Raw genomic sequence first — 21,924 nt, 5'->3', positions numbered from 1 at the left:
CTTCTGTGTGATTCCAGCCCTGCAGAATTACTTGGGAGAGACTTTGCAAATTTAATTGTAGTATTGAATGTACACCACAAGGACATGACTTGAGGTCCCATGGTTCTATTCATAACATATACATCTGCTCTGGATAGGATTTTGGCTCCTCTGTTGTATGGAACACATACCTTTACAAGGATTTGGTTGTGTACATGACATTCCCAGGATACAAATCACCTGGACATAGGTAAAAGAATCAGAGCTCAAAGCACAACCTAGAAATGATAAGAGGAGCCAACAAAACCATTACCTAAACTTCCCAATAACATGAGGTGGAAAGTAAGGATCAAACCTGTATTAAAAGCCTTTAAATAAGTCTTCATATACCTTCCACTTGTGGTAGTACCATCCTTGTACTGCCAGGAAAAGCTCCAAATGAATAAAGATACTGATTTGTTCAAGACCTCAAAAAAACAAAAAAAAAATTTTTCTTCCTCTTGATAGGTAGGACCTCGCCCAGATGCTGAAAAGTTGTCAATTCTTCAAAGGTACTTCCTGTGCTGTACTATTTGGTCTCCTTTCTCAGTGTGCCCCTAGATCAGAGGGTTAATACATTTCCCTCTCTCCAGAAGAGTACATTGGTATTCCTGGACAATCATCCATAGGAGTTCACCAAATTCCCCTTTGACTTTCCCTGCCTAATCAAAGCTTAAATAATCTAAGGCTCCCTTGTAATTCAGTTCTTTTCATTTTCTAAAGGCTTTGTTTATTTATCCATGAGAGAGACAGAGACATAAACATAGGCAAAAGGAGAGGCTGGGTGCCTGATGTGGGATCTGTGATCATGAACTGAGCCAAGGGGAGATGATCAACCACTGAGCTATTGAACCACCCAGATGTTCCTGTAATTCTCATATGTAATAAGTGGACGATCAACAGTTTTGTACAGAGAATAAGAAAAAAAAAGTAAAAAGAATCCACATATTTGCTCCCAAACATCACAGAAAGAAATATAGGCATTCAAAAGAAATTACAATTTTGCTAAATAATTCATTATTCATGATATTATTTAGGAGGGGAAATTATTTTCATTGGCCCATTAAAATAGGCAAAACTTTCAGATAACTGAGAGTTATCTTGGTGCAAATAGACACTAGCAAGAATAGCTATTCCTTAAATTCCCTTCGGTACGTATTGTTTTTTTTAAGATTTATTTTTTTTAATTATGAGAGTTGAAGAGTGAAAGAGAGAGAGGCAGAGGCACAGGCAGTAAAAGACGCAGGCTCCATTCATGGAGCCCAATGCGAGAGTCGATCCCGGGTCTCCAGGATTATGCCCTGGGATGAAGGCGGCGCTCAACTGCTGAGCCACCTGGGCTGCCACATACTGGTTCTTTCACTGTAAATTAGGAGGTGGAAGATACATAAGTTTAATAATTTCAGCACCCAGACTAGACGGCACTACCTTACTACATGTAGATATGTTATAATCTTAACTCTTAGGATATTACCCATGTTTTTCACCACTAAGTTAAGGCAAATGTTCTGCAAATAGTCCTAGTAGCCTATTCCTGCCTTTCAACAGGAGATGTTTCCGAAGGAAGAGACAAATATGAAAAACTACCCTGACACATCACTGAAAGGGAACTTATGCCTATTTAAAAAACGCAATTAAATTCTAGGAAATACAACATTTAATTACATTTTCTAAAAAGTTCAGAATTTGACAAATAAGAAGGCTCTCAGACAGGCTCCTCAGAGGTCTTTGGGAAGCAGTCAGTCTTAGGAAAACGTAGGTGATACAAAAGTTATAAAATAGTTAAATGATAATAGATAGTGGGCAGCTTCCACCCAAGATAATGGACCAAGATTCTCATTGAAATCTTTCTCCATTTTCTGTCAGTAAAAATAATTATTTTTACTTTCCACAGAACCCTTGTTGCCCTTCACCCAGAATGACCCCTTTCACCCCCTTTCTTCTTATTATGCTTTTTATAGTAATTATAGTCATTGTTAGGTCATAATATAGCCAAACAGGTGCCATGGCTCTCTGTCTTTCTGATTTTTGGATATGCCATTCATTAATGAAGCTCATAGGAAACCCTCAGGGAAAAGTGGATTTCATCCAATGAAATGAATCACCAAGGCTGGACTTTCTAACTTATATGTGAGTTCCCAAATAGGACCGCTTTAGTTTGTTCAGGCACAGTACTTGGAGGAATTACACTTTATGCCAAAGATTAGAAAAATGTTCCCTTCTGTGGAGATTGCACATCAGGAAGCCGGTATAACAGTGACCTCCAATTTTGGTAATTGGTCACATGTTCCTGATGATACAATGTATGTCCAACATGGAATATGGATCCATCAAATCGTATTGTCATGAACAGTGAGCGACTGTCACATTGCCCTAGATTTCTCAATGGGTGGGTGTAGTGTCACGTCTATCATTGTTAACACCTTCTGTGCTGGGACGAATAAAATCAAAGGGCAGAACAGGATGTGAGGTGCTGTTTGGAAGAACTTGTCTGGCTTTTAGGTTGAATCTCATGACTTCCAGGAATTGATGTTTTGGTCTGGGCTTGCCAAATGCGGTTCCTTCAGTTTGAGGTACAATTTCTTGAATCATAACTTGTTCATTGTTTGTTTGCTTGCTTTCATTGTGGTCATAGTCCTGGTACTTTGCCTTCTATCTAGAGCAGCTTTTACAGAGATGTTCTCTCAAGATGTGAATGGTCAAGAAGATCTTATACTTCAGGTGAATATGAAGATGACTAGAACATGTGCAGCAGCAAAGCGTGAGATCTCCAGTTTTCTCTGAATGCGTTACTCCCTCACAAGTGAGAAAATGACCAAATTCGGGGAGTGTGAATGGAAGATACAAATTGGCAGTGGACTGATGACAGATAAACTTGGACTCTAGTGTGAAGTAACCCACCAAGCATACCAATAGATACTCTAGAGTTTCCTATTTATAGAAATTCAGAAGAGTATCTAGAGCAAGCATCCCAGAGAGGCAACCAATTACTCCTCTCATAATTGTCCTAGTCAGGGCATGATTTGTCACTGCAACATTCCTTGATTGTTCTACCTTGGCAACAAACTTCTACCAGTTAAAAGAGCTCAAACTATGACAGAAGATGCCCTGAAGGAAGGGTGGACAAGAATTTTTACACTAGGGAACTGAGAGATGACACCTTCCTCCCATGATACAGGGGAGAGGGCCTGAAAAGATAAGGCATTAATAAGATAGATGAGTTGGAATTGGAGAGCATGGTGGAAGAAAAGAGAGGGAGAGCAAGAGATGAAGGATAAGAAGGTCAACCACCACTTTTGCTATTTAGACTACTAGTGTGGATGAGACAGAGAAGTGATCTGTTCAGTCCCAAATTTTCCAGACCACTTATGTAGAATCGAATATTTACCAGAGATGTTTGAAATATGGTGACAAAGTCCAAAAGGTAAAACATAAGCACTTGGCATGCACCATGCTCTGTTCACAGATTAGCAACTTAAGACCCTCCAGGATATTGGACAGATTATAAGTGAAACTCCACTTTTGGGGACAAAAACATTCCTGAAGTTCAAATAGATCTGTTATCTCCTTTGGGATGTGGGCCATCAAACCCTGTATCTTGAAGATAACAAAGGACAAACAATACACATGATTCAATTGAAGATACCATAGAGATTCATTCACTGAGTTGACTGAAGATAATTATTCTAGCGACACTTGGGTGGCTTTGTCAGTTAAGTGTCTAACTCTTTTTTTTTCTTAAATTTTTATTTATTTATGATAGTCACAGAGATATATATATATAGAGAGAGAGAGAGGCAGAGAGAGAAGCAGGCTCCATGCACTGGGAGCCCGATGTGGGATTCGATCCTGGGTCTCCAGGATCACACCCTGGGCCAAAGGCAGGAGCCAAACCGCTGCGCCACCCAGGGATCCCAGTGTCTAACTCTTGATTTTTACTTATGTCATGATTTCTGGGTCCTGAAATCTAGTACCATGTTGAGCTCCACATTGGCTATGGATGCTCAAGGTGTACTCTTTTTCCCTCTGCCCTTCCTCTCTTTCTGCTCTCTTTTCCTATCATAAACATAATATAATGAATCATTATTATAGTTTACTCAGTATGACATACCTAAAGACAACATAATAAAGGCATATTATTTTTGTTTCATGTGTGTAGATTTTAATTTTCTGATGAGACATTAGTTTGAACCACAATAGTAAAATTTAATTTCTAGGTCAAATTTGATCTAATTCCATAATAGATAATTTGCAGCCACTACTTGGGTATTCGTTTGTTTTTAAATCTTAGCAAAAATGAAGCTCATTACTTTCTTGTGAACACAATTTATTATTTAGAATACCTCAGAATAATTGAACATGTAGTATAAACAGTTTCCCTATATTCCTACTCCCTGGCACAGATTTGTTCAAATACATATTCTGGAAATCCGTCCCTTTCAGCACCCTGAGGACCCGCAATTAAATTAGATTTTTTTCTTCCTCGCTGTCATTTATTTCTCTTAATCTAGCCTCATGATCTTTTATTTGTTTGTCTTTTTTCCCCTCTGTTTATTTCTTTGCAATCAACTAGTCTTCTTTGTCACTCACTTGTTCTTCCACCTCATTAACCCTCATTATTAGGACTTCTAGTTTGGATTGCATCTCATTCAATTGATTTTTAATTTCTGCCTGATTAGACGTAAATTCTGCAGTCCTGGTCTTTTGAGTCCTTTATGCTTTTTTGTAGCATCGCCGGTAGCTTTATAATCATCCTTCTGATTTGGCTCTTTGACATTGAATTGTAATACAAATTTTGTAACTCTGAGGGAGAGAGGACTGTTTCTGATACTTTCCTTTTGTGAGTTTTTTAATAATAAATTTATTTTTTATTGGTGTTCAATTTACCAACATACAAAGTAATACCCAGTGCTCATCCCATCAAGTGCCCCAGTCAGTGCCTGCACCCATTCACCACCACCCCCGCCCTCCTAACATTGATCACCCCTAGTTCATTCCCAGAGTTAGGAGTCTTTATGTTCTGTCTACCTTTCTGATATTTCCCACACATTTCTTCTCCCTTCCCTTATATTCCCTTTCACTATTATTTATATTCCCCCCAAAAAGGAGAACATACAATGTTTGTCCTTCTCCGATTGACTTAATTCACTCAGCAAAATACCTTCCAGTTCCATCCATGTTGAAGCAAATAGTGGGTATTTGTCATTTCTTTTTTTTTTTAATCTTTTTTTAAATTTTTATTTATTTATGATAGTCACAGAGAGAGAGAGAGAGAGGCAGAGACACAGGCAGAGAGAGAAGCAGGCTCCATGCACTGGGAGCCTGATGTGGGATTCGATCCCGGGTCTCCAGGATCGTGCCCTGGGCCAAAGGCAGGTGCCAAACCGCTGCGCCACCCAGGGATCCTATTTGTCATTTCTAATGGCTGAGTAATATTCCATTGTATACATAAACCACATCTTCTGTATCCATTCACCTTTTGATGGACACCGAGGCTCCTTCCACAGTTTGGCTATCGTGGACATTGCTGCTATAAAAATCAGGGGGCAGGTGTCCCGGCGTTCCATTGCATCTGAATCTTTGAGGTAAATCCCCAATGGTGCAATTGCTGGGTCGTAGGGCAGGTCTATTTTTAACTCTTTGAGGAACCTCTACACAGTTTTCCAGAGTGGCTGCACCAGTTCACATTCCACCAATAGTGTAAGAGGGTTCCCTTTTCTCCGCATCCTCTCCAACATTTGTGGTTTCCTGACTTGTTAATTTTCCCCATTCTCACGGGTGTGAGGTGGTATCTCATTGTGGTTTTGATTTGTATTTCCCTGATGGCAAGTGATGCAGAGCATTTTCTCATGTGCACGTTGTCCATGTCTATGTGTTCATCTATGAGATTTCTGTTCATGTCTTTTGCCCATTTCATGATTGGATTGTTTGTTTCTTTGCTGTTGAGTTTAATAAGTTCTTTATAGATATTAGAAACTAGCCCTTTATCTGATACGTCATTTGTAAATATCATCTCCCATTCTGTAGGTTGTCTTTTAGTTTTGTTGACTGTATCCTTTGCTGTGCAAAAGCTTCTTATCTTCTTGAAGTCCCAATAGTTCATTTTTCTTTTGTTTCTTTTGCCTTCATATCTTGCAAGAAGTTACTGTGGCTGAGTTAAAAAAGGGAGTTGCCTGTGTTCTCCTCTAGGATTTTGATGGAATCTGTTCTCACATTTAGATCTTTCATCCATTTTGAGTTTATCTTTGTACATGGTGAAAGAGAGTGTCTAGCTTCATTCTTCAGCATGTGGATGTCCAATTTTACCAGCACCAGTTATTGAACGGACTGTCTTTCTTCCATGGATAGTCTTTCCTCTATCGAATATTAGTTGACCATAAAGTTCAGGGCCCATTTCTGGGTTCTTTATTCTGTTACATTGATCTATGTGTCTATTTTTGTGCCAGTACCACACTGTCTTGATGACCACATCTTTGTAGTACAACCTGAAATCTGGCATTGTGATGCCCCCAGCTAAGGTTTTCATTTTTCAAATTCCCCTGGCTATTCGGGGTCTTTTCTGATGCCACACAAATGTTAAAATAATTTGTTCTAACTCTCTAAAAAAGTCCATGGAATTTTGATAGGGATTGCATTAAACATGTAAATTGCCCTGGGCAACATTGACATTTTCACAATATTAATTCTGCCACTCCATGAGCATGGAATATTTTTCCATCTCTTTTTGTCCTCTTCAATTTTGTTCAGAAGTGTTCTATAGTTTTTAGGGTATAGATCTTTTATCTCTTTGATTAGGTTGATTCCTAGGTACCTTATGCTTTTGGGTGCAATTGTAAATGGGATTGACTCCTTAATGCTGTTATTTCAGTCTCATTGTTAGTGTATAGAAATGCATTGATTTCTGGGCATTGATTTTTGCATCCTGCCAAATGACCAAATTGCTGTATGAGTTCTAGCAATTTTGGGGTGAAGGCTTTTGGGTTTTCTATGTAGAGCATCATGTCATCAGCAAAGAGGGAAAGTTTGACTTCTTTGCCAAGTTGAATGCCTTTAATGTATTTTTTTTTGTTTGATTGCGGAGGCTAGGACTTCCAATACTATGTTGAATAGCAGTGGTGAGAGTGAACATCCCTGTCTTGTTCCTGATCTTAGGGGAAAGGCTCCCAGTGCTTCCCCATTGAGAATGATATTTGCTGTGGGCTTTTGGTAGATGGCTTTTAAGATGTCTAGGAAAGTTCCCTCTATCCCTACACTCTGAAGAGTTTTGATCAGGAATGGATGCTGTATTTTGTTAAATACTTTCTCTGCATCTAACGAGAGGATCATATGGTTCTTGGATTTTCTTTTGCTGATATGATGAATCACATTGATTATTTTACAAGTGCTGAACCAGCCTTGTGTCCTAGGGATAAAACCTATTTGGTCATGGTGAATAATTTTTTTAATGTATTGTTGGATCCTATTGGCTAGTATCTTGTTGAGAATCTCTGCATCAATGTTCATCAGGGATATTGGTCTCTAATACTGCTTTATGGTGGGGTCTTTGTCTGGTTTCAGAATTAAGGTGATGCTGGCCTCATAGAACGAATTTGGAAGTACTCCATCTCTTTCTATCACTCCAAACAGCTTTAGTAGAATAGGTATGGATCTTCTTTAAACATTTCATAGAATTCCCATGGGAATTCCATCTGGCCCTGGACTTTTGTGTCTTGAGAGGTTTTTGATGACTCCTTCAATATCCTCCCTGGTTATTGGCCTGTTCAGGTTTTCTATTTCTTCTTGTTCTAGTTTTGGTAGTTTGTGGCTTTCAATGAATGCATCCATTTCTTCTAGATTGCCTAATTTATTGGCATATAGCTGTTAATAATATGTTTTTAAAATCGTTTGTATTTCCTTGGTGTTGGTAGTGATCTCTCCTTTCTCATTCATGATTTTATTAATTTGAGTCTTCTCTCTCTTCTTTGTAATAAGGCTGGCTAATGGTTTATCTATCTTATTCATTCTTTCAAAGAACCAACTCCTGGTTTTGGTGTTCTGTTCCACAGTTCTTCTGGTCTTGATTTCATTGAGTTCTGCTCATTGAGTTCTGCTCGCATCTTTATTAACTCTCTTCTGCTGGGTGGAGGATCTTTTTGCTCTTTTGTCTCTAGCTCCTTTATGTGTAAGGTATGCTTTTGTATTTGAGTTCTTTCCAGTTTCTGAATGGATGCTTGTATTGCAATGTATTTCCTCCTTAGGACTGCTTCTGCTGCATCCCAAAGATTTTGAACGGTTGTATCTTCATTCTCATTAGTTTCCATGAATCTTTTTAATTCTTCCTTAATTTCCTGGTTGATGCTTTCATCTTTTAGCAGGATGGTCCTTAACCTCCACGTGTTTGAGGTCCTTCCAAACTTCTTGTTGTGATTCAGTTCTAATTTGAAGGCATTATGGTCTGAGAATATGCAGGGGATGTTCCCAATCTTTTGGTATCAGTTCAGACCTGAATTGTGGCCCAGTATGTTGTCTATTCTGGAAAAAGTTCCATGTACACTTGAGAAGAATGTGTATTCAGTTGAGTTTGGAGGTAAAGTTCTGTAGATATTTGTGAAATCCATCTGGTCCAGTGTATCATTTAAAGCTCTCGTTTCTTTGGATATGTTATGCTTAGAAGACCTCTCTAGTATAGAAAGAGCTATATTGAAGTCACCAAGAATAAGTTTATTATTATCTAAGTACTTCTTCACTTTGGTTATTAATTTATTTAAATATTTGGGAGCTCCCATATTTGGGGCATATATATTGAGGATTGTGAAGTCCTCTTTTTGGATAGATCCTTTAAGTGTGATATAGTGTCCCTCTTCATCTCTCACTACAGTCTGCGGGGTAAATTTTAGTTTATGTGATATAAGGATGGCTACCCCTCTTTCTTTTGAGGACCCTTTGAATGGTAAATTTTTCTCCAACCTTTTATTTTCAGGCTGTAGGTGTCCTTCTGTCTCAAATCAGTCTCTTGTAGACAGCAAATAGATGGGTCCTGCTTTTTTGTCCAGTCTGAAACCCTGCGCCTTTTGATGGGGTCATTAAGCCCGTTCATGTTCAGAGTTACTATTGAAAGATATGACTTTAGTGTCATCATGATATCTCTTCAGTCCTTGTTTTTGTGGATTGTTCCACCGAACTTCTTAAAGGGGAATATTAAGAGTCCCCCTTAAAATTTCTTGCAGAGCTGGTTTGGATGTCACATATTCTTTCAGTTCCTACCTGTCTTGGAAGCTCTTTATCTCTCCTTCCATTTTGAATGAGAACCTTGCTGGATAAAGTATTCTTGGTTGCATTTTTTTTCTCATTTAGGACGCTGAATATATCCTGCCATCCCTTTCTGACCTGCCAGGTCTCTGTGGAGAGGTCTGCTGTTACCCTCATACTCCTCCCCATAAAAGTCAGGGATTACTTGTCTCTTGCTGCTTTAAGGATCTTCTCTTTATCTTTGGAATTTACAAGCTTCACTATTAAATGTCAAGGTTTGAATGGCTTTTATTGATTTTAGGGCGGGGATCTCTCTATTTCCTGGATCTGAATGCCTGTTTCCCTTCCCAGATTAGGATAGTTTTCAGCTATGATTTGTTCAAATAATTATTCTGGCCCTTTGTCCCTTTCAGCGTCTTCAGGATCCCCTATTAAACGTAGGTATTTCTGTCTCAGGCTGTCGTTTATTTCCCTTAATCTATCATCATGGTCTTTTAATTGTTTGTCTCTTTTTTCCTCAGTTTCTTTCTTTGCCATCTACTTGTCTTCTATGTCACTCACTCATTCTTCCACCTTGTTAACCCTCATCGTTAGGACTTCTAGTTTGGATTGATTCTCATTCAATTGATTTTTATTTTTTTATTTTTTTTTTAATTTTATTTATTTATGATAGTCACATAGAGAGAGAGAGAGAGAGAGGCAGAGACATAGGCAGAGGCAGAAGCAGGCTCCATGCACCGGGAGCCTGACGTGGGATTCGATCCGGGGTTTCCAGGATCGCGTCCTGGGCCAAAGGCAGGCGCCAAACCGCTGCGCCACCCAGGGATCCCTCAATTGATTTTTAATTTCTGCCTGATTAGATCTAAATTCTGCAGTTATGAAGTCTCTTGAGTCCTTTATGCTTTTTTCTACAGCTACCAGTAGCTTTATAGTAGTGCTTCTGAATTGGCTTTCTGACATTGAATTGTAATCCAAATTTTGTAACTCTGTGAGAGAGGGGACTGTTTCTGATTCTTTCTTTTGAGGTGAGGTTTTCCTTCTAGTCATTCTCTCAGTGCAGAGTCGTCAAAAACAAGTTGTATTGGGAAAAGGAGAAAAAGAAATGAGAGAAAGAAGGAAAGAAAGAGAAAAAGAAAAAAGAAAAAAGGAAGAAAAAAAGCAAAAAGAGAAGAAAAAGAGAGAGAGAAAGAAAGAAAGGTCAAAACGGTGGGGGAAGCAAACAGAAATCTAAAAGAAAAAAAAAAAAACACCCGGATGTATCTTCTGATTCTGTATACTTTAAGTCCCTTGTCTTCCCTTGCAACTTGTCCGTCTTGCTGGTCTTCTGGGTAGGGGCCTGTTGTGCTGATTTTCAGGTGTTATCATTTGGGGGAGATGCTTTGCCCCCTGCCTGGTGCAGGGCTCAGTGGGGGTTTACCCCTTGAGGCCCCAGGAGGAACAACCGCAGTGGCGGGGCCAGCTTTAGAGCCCTGGCTTCAGCTCCCGCAGTAACTACAGAGATCTCCATCCGAGGGGCCTGGATGTTCTGAGGGTGGGGCCACTGCTCTGCTTAGCTCAGGGCAAGAGCGTCCTTGCTGTCCTGTGCCCTCCCGGCCCTCTGCCTCAGGGGGAGGCTGGATCCTGGGCTGTGTCCCCTGCACCCTGGGCTCCCAGGCCTGTGCTGTTGGATTCGCGCTCCGGCTGGCAGCCCCCTCCGCGGAGCTACTGCCGGAGCCCCTCCGACCTGCTCCTAGAGCTGCATAGCCCCCTCCGTACTGAGCCTCTTCCTCTGCAGGAGCCACCTCCGAGCTGCTTCTGGGGCCTCGCAGCCCCCTCCACGCAGAGCCGCTGCCTGAGCCCCTCCCAGCTGTTCCTGGTCCAGCCTTGCACTCTGCAGCTGTTTAGAGAGCTTGGCGTGCTCTCCTGGGCATGCAGGTGTCTGTTAGTGTCCCAGGGAGCCTGAGGGCATCCTCACCCTCCTGGGATCCTGCTCTAACTTCCTGCAAGGCCTTTCTGCCCAGGAAGATTGGTGAAGCTCCTGCTTCTCCATGACGGAGCTTTCCTGTCCTGGGGACACTGGCCCTGGCTTTAGCCCAGTTCCTCGTGGGGCCCCTCCCCCTTGTATGCCTTTTGTTTCTTTATTTCTTTTCCCCCATCTTCCTACCTTGATAGAAGTGTGAACTCTTCTCACTGTAGCATTCCAGCTGTTCTCTCTTTAAATCTCAGGCCAAATTCATAGATTTTCAGGATGATTTGAAGGTTATCTAGGTAATTTAGTGGGGACAGGTGATTTGGGGACCTTACTCCTCCACCATCTTGCCCCTCCCTCTGTGAGTTTTTCTTTTACTCATTTTGCTCAATGCAGAGTGGCCAAAAACAAGTTGTATTGGGAAAAGAGGAAAAAGAGAGAAGAGAAAGAAGAAAAGAAAAAGAATAAAGGAAAAAAGGAAAAATAGGAAAGAAAGAGAGGAAAAGAAAAAAGAAATGCGTGGAGAAAACAGAAATCAAAGAACAAGGGGAAGTATCCTGTGATTCTGTATACTGTAAATCCCTTGACTTCCTCTGGAACTTTCCAGTGCTGCTTGGTTAATAATTTGTTTTTCCCCTGTCTGTCTAGCACATCTTCTGTATGAGGGGCCTGTTGTGCTGAATTTCTGGTGTTAGGACTTGGAGGAGCTTCTCAGCCCCCTGCCTGGTGCAGGGCTCAGTGAAAGATGTTTAAGCTGTTTATCCTGTGAGGCCACTGTGATTCTCTTTGGGGGTTGTTTATCCTGTGAGGCCCCAGGAGGAACAACAACAGTGGTGGTGGCCACCTCTGGAGCCCTGGATTCAGCTCCCACAGTAATTATGGAATTCTCTGTCTTCAGGGGCCGGGATATGCCAGGTGCTTGGCTGCTGGTATGCTCAGCTTGGGGCCACCCATCCTCAGGAGTGTCTTTGCTGTCCTGTGCCCTCCCAGCCTATGCCTGTCCCAGGGTGAGCACCAGATCTTGGGCTGTGTCCCCAGTGCCCTGTGCTCCCAGGCCTGTGCTGTTGGAATCACGTTGCTGGGGGCACAGCCCCCTCTGGGTTGGGCCCCTACCATAGCCACTTCTGAGATGCTCCTGGGACCATGCAGTCCCCTATATTCCTAGGTTTCAATCAAGCTCTAGAACTTGTGAAATGTGAGATCTCAGACGCAATATTTTGCTTCTACTTAAACTCCCTGATCATTATTCATACATTTATTCATTTAATGCTCATTGGTTCTCCATCCTCCTCAGGTGGAGAAATAGAGGCACAGCGAAGAGGCTCATGAACTCTGAATTCAGGAGTTATGATATGAATCCAAGCTTGGAGTCTGAAATCTCATACTCTTATTATTGAATTATGCTGCAGTAATTACTCAGGCATTGGATCATTAGTTATTGTATAAAGGAGCTTTAGCTTCTCTGTGTGTCAGGAATGACCTGTGCCTAGGGAAGTCCCAACATTGTCTACCACTATGAGGTCACCTAAGTGGTTACATTACCAGGGATGCTCTTGAGCCTTAGTGGGAGGGATCTTGTCATAGTCACTAATAGAAACAGACAAAAAGCCTGAGGAGTCCTAAGTCTTAGATCTGGTTAATTCAAAGTATGGTCAACTTAAAGTTATGATAGTGGTCAGTTCAAGCCATGGTTGTGGTCGGTTTGTAGATTTTAAGGGTTTAGTGGCACCATTGGCTAATCTGATTGAAGTCTGTCAGTGTTCAGTTGTTCCTCAGCACGTGACCTCAATCTTTTCATACTTGAGACATTTCTTTCATGATGGCTTTGTCTTTACAGTGAGCGATAGTAATGCTGAAATCCTGTGACCTACCCCTGGGACAATGAAAGATCAGAAACCGTGGCCAGTTTATGATTAGCTTGGTATCCATGCCCCACTGCTATTCACTTGTACAGCTGAGATACAGAGGTGATAAATGCCTGACCAATCAGTGTCATAACATGGTCTGACTTCAGGACATGGCACAAAAGTACTAATTGGAAGCAGAGCAGCTGGTACCCAGATAGCTTATTGATGGAGAATGCGACTCTTGATCTAGAGTCATGTGCCCTAGTCTATGTTGGGCATAGAGACTTCTTAAGAAAAAAAAATAGTATTGGACATATGTGGTGATATGTCTGAATACACATTCATACTGAGGCCTAAAACATGCTTAAATGTCATGAATTCACATTAACTGTACATCATGGTTGGTCAGTTTAAGGGAAGCAACTTCTTGGCAGGGCATTCATGGGACTGTATGCTTGGAAGATCCTGGGTTCTGAATCACCTTGGGAGCAGTCCACTTGTATTTGAGGCTGGTCCAGTGCCCAGGAAGGCTCCACTTGAGACAGATGGCAGTGTGAACCCTGGGGAATGTTGACCACAGTTGGGGTTCCCATTGCCGTACCATCGCTTTACTTGGGGGCAACTGCTTTGTGTTTTGGGTCAGGGATTGAAACCAGGATTGGATGGTTTACATAAAATGTGTACAGGCAGTCTCCAGGTTATGAAATGTCATGCACAGGGAACACAGGGCAGGAGAATTTCAGAAAGACATGAGGTATCCCTTGATTCAGGGGTGCAGAGCATGATCTCTGGATCCTTATGCATTTCACAGGTGTTCACAGACCTCTCACCACTGGGATCCAACTCAGATTGTGTCTCAGTCTTCTTCCTCCCTTCCTCATAAGTTTTGTAACTCTTGGCAAGTCATCAACACAATGTCCTGTTCTGTCTTTCTATATTGTCTCACCTAAATAAAGGTATGTCCCCACAAAGTGTCTGCTAGCTATTCTCTTGTTCTCTGACAGTAAATAAATTTGATATTATATAATCTCTTCATGATTTTCAAACATATAATACAGTGTTGCTTATCACAGGCCCTTGGCTGCACAAAGAATTCCAGAACAGATTGAATTGTATCATAGAAACTGTGTACCCTACCTGCAACATTTCCTGCTTTGTCCCCCCTTCTCCTATTCTATACTCTGATGCTGTGTATTGATTTTTCTCCGTTCCACACATAAGCATCATCATGCAGTATTTGTGTTACACTGCCTGCCTATTTCTCTTAACATAAGGGCCTCTAGGCCCATGCATGTCATCACTGTTATTGTGATTTCCTTCCTCTACATGGAATATTTCATTGTAAAATAGACTAAGTTTTTATCCTTTTGTTCATCAATGGATGTGAAGTCCTTTCTTTTTTTCTTGAGTGTTGAGAATGGTGCTGCAGATCATGCAGATATCTCTGTGAAATTCAGATTTCAACTCCTTGTGCCCTATTTGCCCAAAATCTGATTGCTAGATTTTATGACAGACCTTTTTAAATATTAAGGGTGGGGCTCTGCAGGTTGTTTTCCATTCCATGTTTATCAGTTTAGATTTTCAGTTGAGTACTTTATGAATATGGCTTCTCCAAGGCCTTTCTGCACCACACTCTGGCTCAGGTTTCTCTACAAGGCAAATGACCATTAATGGGATCAAATTTTGAACTCTAATAATCTTATCACTCATTTTGGATGGTCTTCTAACATAAAGATGTCAACACGTCTTTCTATGGTCATCCATTTCCCAGAATATTCAATCAAAATCTCAAAACAAAAACTAATTATGAAACCAGCTGAGTACACCTGGACTGAAAATTGAGCGAAAATATTTTAACTTTTCAGAAACATAAAAAGTCACCTATCAAAGGAGTCAATGGACTGTAACATGAAAATTCATTCTTTAAATTGACTCAAGAAATAATGTTGTAGGGGCACCTGCGTGTTTCTGTCAGCTGTTTCTACTATCTGGATTTCAGCTCTGGTCATGATCTCAAGGTCATCAGATTCACTTGTATTCAGCGTGGAGCCAGCTTAGTATTCTCTCTTCCTTTCCCTCTGCCCCTCTTCTCCTTACACTTTCTCTTTTGATCTCTCTACAAAAAAAGAACCATTCAATTTTGCTCAGGGTTCCATTCCAAAGTCAAATATACTAAGCCATATCCTTTATATTTGATGTTTGAAAATCTTAATTTACATAGTCAGGCATTAGTTTATACCCAAAAGAGTAAAATAGCATTCAGACCTCTATGTTGGTCAAACTTAATGGTAGGCATTGTGAAGCTAACATTTGGACATATTAGTCCATGTTAATATTAGCAAATAAAACTCCTACTATGAAAAAAAAACTCCTACTATGTTTTTAAAAATAGATCATGTTACTGACATTGGAGTTAGGTTGATGTCATAATGCAGCACATAATATAAAAATTCTCCTTTCCCCGTATCCCTTGACATACAATCTCCACAATTATTCACACCTACATCAGTGTGGAACATTTATCACAAAGAAAAAATGGCGTAAAGATTTTATCAATATTGACGTTGACCATAGTAAGGACTGATCTCCTTTAGGGATTGTTTTGACATATGCATAATAGTATGTAACCCAGGATCTGGGAACATAACCTGAGTCAAAGGGAGTTGCTGATCCAAATGATCCACACTGGTGACCACATTTTACTGATTTTAATTCAGGTCAAGATGAACCACAAGGTTGCATTAGTTTCAGGTGTACCACCTATGATTGTCACTTATGCTTATTAAAACTGCACTCACCCAAAACCTAGATATCATGTGTCCCCATAGAGCACTATTACCATTTTATTGATCATATTCTCTACACTTTACCTTTCACCCTCTGACATTTATAATGGATATGTAGAAGCCTATCCCCTCTGCTCTTCTTACAACCATGGCTATTTGTAAATTGTATATATTCCATTTTTAAATATCTCCCATACTGGATGATTTTGTAACAACAGATTAGAGACTAAATACAATAGAATAATAGAGTAAATGGAACAGAAGATAACAATTGCCTGATGTGGGCAATACCTGGACTCCAGGATCACACCCTGAGTCAGACACTCAAACTGTGAGCAACCCAGGCATCTCTTGCTCTGTATAGCTTTGTTCTGAAGCTACACTATAGATTAGTACTGCCCCACACAATATCCTTCTCTATCTTTCCTGTATGGGTACTCAGTTGTCCACTTTCATATTGTACTTTCTGATGTGCTACAAGACTTGAAAGTCTACAAACTGCTCTCACAGTAATCACTTGTGCCTAACATGGACCTTGTGAGGTAAGCATGACAATCAGCATATTTCCCATTCTGCAAAGAAGGAAACTGAGGTCCATGATATGGAGTAAGGACAGACCACTCTGGGGTCGCAAAGCCAGGGAGGACACAAAAGCAGGAGGAAGAACACATGAGGAGCTCAGAGGCGACCACCAGCATGATGCATTTGCGGAACTGCTTGTTGTTGAGAAAAAACTTGAATTTTGACATGTGAGTACTGGGGTGGCCTTTGGAGATGTGGGGTCCACTAAGAAAGGCAGCACCATGTGGAGGTTAAGACCTTTATTTGTATAACATACAAATAACTGAACCTCATCCCTGCTACTTCCTCGCTGTATACATCTCGACCTTTAACCTTCCTGGCCTTGTTGGTCACCTATAAGATGGGGACAAGAATGATCAATATAAGGTGCTGTAAGGAGGAGATGGACAATTAGTTACTTGGCGTCATTCCCAAAACTTAGAAAATGTTCCAAAAATTAGAGCCTCTAGGTTGCAGAACTCACAATTTCAAATGCTCTAGCACAGCCAATGAGTTTAGGCTACCCTGGGTCACATGACCACATCTGCTCCAAAGACCTGCAGCCAGAGGGCAGAAGTTACGTGCTTCTGTGACCATTGCTGTTCCCAGTAATGATGGAGGGAAGTCTCAAGGCATGAGTCCAGAGCTCCAGGTGTGTGCTTAAGTGGAGGATGAGTGAGAAAAACATTTCTTCTAGGGGATCCATGTGAGCCCAGGTGTCCTTCCTGATGTGCTCCTCATTTCTGTTCTGTAGTCATGGCCCTCTGAAAGGACTTCCTTGCCTAAATCCATGCCTTGGGTTCACATCTGCAAAAGGGGAGCCATGGTAATTCCACTGATATGTCTTCTGGTGCACATGTAAGGATGGGCATCTACTGGCATACTGTGTAGGATTCCTGGTATATACCCATGTGAGTGGGTAGGATTCTTCATTGACTGAAGAAGTGGTGAAACTTCTAACGGGAAGCTACAGAAGGTAATAATCAAGTCTCTAGGGAGAGAAAAGTCACTCGATCTGAGTCCGTGAAGTCGATGCCAACACATGGGGAGATTTTTTTAAATAATAAATTTATTTTTTATTGATGTTCAATTTGCCAACGTATAGAATAACACCCCAAAAAACTAGAATAACACCCAGTGCTCATCCCATCAAATGACTGCCTCAATGCCCATCACACATTCACCCCCCCACCAACCTCCCCTTCCACCACCCCTAGTTCATCTGCCAGAGTTAGGAGTCTTTATGTTCTGTCTCCCTTTCTGATATTTCCAACCCAGTTCTTCTTCCTTCCCTTCTATTCCCTTTCACTATTATTTCTATTCCCTAAATGAAGGAGACCATATAATTTTTGTTCTTCTCCGATTGACTTATTTCACTCAGCATAATACCAAGTTCCATCTATATTGAAGCAAATGGTATTTGTCATTACTTATGACTGAGTAATATTCCATTGTATACATAAACCACATCGTCTTTATCCATTCATCTTTCGATGGACACTGAGGCTCCTTCCACAGTTTGGCTATTGTGGACATTGCTGCTATAAACATCGGGGTGCAGGTGTCCCAGGGATTCGTTGCATCTACATCTTTGGGATAAATCCCCAGCAGTGCAATTGCTGGGTCATAGTGCAGGTCTATTTTTAACTCTTTGAGGAACCTCCACACAGTTTTTCAGAGTGGCTGCACCAGTTCACATTCCCACCAACAATACAAGAGGTTTCCCTTTTCTCCGCATCCTCTCCAACATTTGTGGTTTCCTGACATGTTAATTTTCCCCATTCTCACTGGTGTGTGGTGGTATCTCATTGTGGTTTTGATTTGTATTTCCCTGATGGCAAGTGATGCAGAGCATTTTCTCATGTGCATGTTGGCCATGTTTCTGTCTTCCTCTGTGAGATTTGTGGTCATGTCTTTTGCCCATTTCCTGACTGGACTGTTTGTTTCTTTGGTGTTGAGTTTAATAAGCTCATTATAGATCTTGGTAACTAGCCCTTTATCTATACGTCATTTGCAAATATTTTCTCCATTCTGTAGGTTGTCTTTTAGTTTTGTTGACTGTATCCTTTGCGTGCAAAAGCTTCTTATCTTCTTGAAGTCCCAATAGTTCATTTTTGCTTTTGTTTCTTTTGCCTTCGTGGATGGATCTTATCAGAAGTTCCTATGGCCGAGTTAAAAAACTGTGTTACCTGTGTTCTCCTCTAGGATTTTGATGGAATCTTGTCTCACATTTAGATCTTCCATCCATTTTGAGTTTATCTTTGTGTATGGTGCAAGAGAGTGGTCTAGTTTAATTCTTCTGCATGTGGATGTCCAATTTTCCCAGCACCATTTGCTGAAGAGACTGTCTTTTTTCCTGTGGATATTGTTTCCTCCTTTATCAAATATTAGTTGATCATAAACTTGAAGGTCCACTTCTGGATTCTCTATTCCGTTCCATTGATCTATGTGTCTGTTTTTGTGACAGTACCGCACTGTCTTGATGACCACAGCTTTGTAGTACAACCTGAAATCTGACATTGTGATGCCCCCAGCACCGTTTTATTTTCTTAAAATTCCCCTGGATATTCGGGGTCTTTCCTGATTCCACACAAATCTTAAAATAATTTGCTATCTCTCCAAAGAAAGTCCATGATTTTTTGATAGGGATTGCATTAAACGTGTAAATTGCCCTGGGTAACATTGACATTTTCACAATATTTATTCTGCCAATCCATGAGCATGGAATATTTTTCCATCTCTTTGTGTATTCCTTAATTTCTTTCAGAAGTTTTCTGGAGCTTTAGGGTATATATACTTTACATCTTTTGTTAGGTTTATTCCTAGGTATCTTATACTTTTGGGTGCAATTGTAAATGGGCCTGACTCCTTAATTTCTCTTTCTTCACTCTCATTTTTAGTGTATAGGAATAACACTGACGTCTGGGCATTAATTTTGTATCCTACCACACTGCCAAATTGCTGTATGAGTTCTACCAATATTTGGGTGGTGTCTTTTGGGTTTTCTATGTAGAGTATCATGTCATCTGTGAAGAGGGAGAGTTTAATTTATTCTTTGTCAATTTGAATGCTTTTAATATCTTTTTTGTCTGATTGCTGAAGCTAGGACTTCCAGTACTATGTTGAATAGCAGTGGTGAAAGAGGACATCTCTGTCTTTTTGTAATCTTAAGGGAAAGGCTCCCAGTGCTTCCCCATTGAGAATGATATTTACTGTGGGCTTTTCATAGATGGCTTTTAAGATGTTGAGGAATGTTCCATCTATCCCTACACTCTGAAGAGTTTTGTTCAGAAATGGATGTGTATTTTGTCAAATGTTTTTCTCTGCATCTAATGAGAGGATCATATGGTTCTTGTTTTTTTTTTTCTTGCTGATATGATGAATCACATTGTTTTACGAGTGTTGAACCAGCCTTGTGTTCCGAGGATAAATTCTACTTCGTCATGGTGAATAATGTTTTTAATGTATTGTTGGATCCTATTGGCTAGTATCTTGTTGAGAATTTTTGCATCCATGTTCATCAGGAATATTGGTCTATAATTCTTTTTGGTGGGATCTTTGTCTGGTTTAGGAATTAAGGTGATGCTGACCTCATAGAATGAATCTGGAAGTACTCGATCTCTTTCTATCTTTCCAAACAGTTTTAGTAGAATAGGTATGGTTTCTTCTTTAAACATTTCATAGAATTCCCATGGGAATCCATCTGGCCCTGGACTTTTGTGTCTTGGGAGGTTTTTGATGGTGACAAAACATGAGTGATACCTAACTCTGGGAAATGAAGAAGGGGTAGGGGAAGGTGAGGTTGGCGGGTGTTGGGGTGACTGGATGATGGGCACTGAGGGGGCACTTGGTATGAAGAGCGCTGGTGCTATGCAATGTGTTGGAAAATTGATCTCCAATAAAAAAATAAAAATGATAAAGCTCTTGTTTCTTGGAGGTGGTGTACTTAGAAGATCTGTCACTTGCAGTAAGCATCGTGTTGAAGTCTCCCAGTATTAGTGTATGATTATCTAAATGTGTGTTTATTTGTTTGCTAATTGGTTGATATTCTTGACAGCTCTCACATTAGGGGCATAAACAGTCATGATTGTTAGGTATTCTTGTTGGATAGACACTTTCAGTATGATATAGTGTCCCTCTTCATCTCTTACTACAGTCTTTGGGATAAACTTTAATATATCTGATGTGAGGATTGCTACCCTTGCTTTATTATTAGGACTATTTATTTATTTATTTATTTATTTATTTATTTTTTAATTTTTATTTATTTATGATATTCACAGAGAGAGAAAGAGTGAGAGAGACAGAGACACAGGCAGAAGGAGAAGCAGACTCCATCCACTGGGATCCCAACATGGGATTTGATCCCGGGTCTCCAGGATTGTGCCCTAGGCCAAAGGCGGGCACCAAACCACTGCGCCACCAGGGATCCCTATTAGGACCATTTAAATGGTAAATTTTTCTGCAACCTTTTATCATTGGGTTGTTGGTGTCCTTAGGTCTCGAATGAGTCTCATGAAGACAGCAAATAGATGGGTCTTACTTTTTTATCCAGTCTTAAACCCTGTGCCTTTTAATGGGGTCATTAAGCCCATTCATGTTCAGAGTTATTATTGAAAGATATGAATTTTGTGTCATCATAATACCTATTCAGTCCCTGTTTTTTGGTTTGTTTCCTTGGACTTTCTCTCTTTTACAGAGTCCTCCTTAATATTTCTTGCAGAGCTGGTTTGGTGGTCACATATTCTTTCAGTTTCTGCCTATCTTGGAAGCTCTTGATATCTCCTTCTATTCTGAATGAGAGCCTTGTTGAATAAAGTATTCTTGGCTCTATGTTCTTCTCATTAAGCACCCTGAATATATCCAACCATTCCTTTCTGGCCTGCCAGGGCTCTGTAGAGAAGTCTGCTGTTATTATAATATTTCCCCCCATATAAGTTAGGCATCTCTTGGCTATTTCTGTTTTAAGGATTTTCTTGGAATTTGCAAGTATCACTATGAAATGTCAAGGTGTTGATCATTTTTTTTTTATCATTTTTTTTTGAGGAACTTCTCTATCTCCTGAATCTGAAAACCTGTTTCCCTCCCCAAATTAGGGAAGTTCTGAGCTATGATTTTTTCAAGTATGCTTCTGGTCCTCTGTCCCTCTTGGTGCCCCCTAGAACCCTAATTAAACATAAATTATTCCTCCTGAGGCTGTTACTTATTTCTCTTAACCTTTCATCATGTTCTTTAAATTATTTTTCCATTTTGCTTCAGCTTCCTTCCTTGGCATCAAATTGTCTTCTATGTCACTCATTATTTTCTATGTCTTTAAACCTCCTTGATAGGATTGCATGTCATCTAATTGATTTTTAATTTTGGCCTCATTAGATCTAAATCCTGCAGTCATGAAGTCTCTTGAATCCTTTATGCATTTTTCCAGAGCTACCAGTAACTATGTAATTGGGCTTCTGAATTGGCTTTCTGACATCCAATTGTAATCCAAATTCTGTAATACTGTGCTCAAGATTACTGTTTCTAACTCATTCTTTTT

This window comes from Canis aureus, chromosome Y (assembly GCF_053574225.1).
Source record: "Canis aureus isolate CA01 chromosome Y, VMU_Caureus_v.1.0, whole genome shotgun sequence".
Lineage (NCBI taxonomy): Eukaryota > Metazoa > Chordata > Mammalia > Carnivora > Canidae > Canis > Canis aureus.
The sequence above is the reverse complement of the archived record's forward strand: the minus strand, read 5'-3'. Positions refer to the sequence as shown.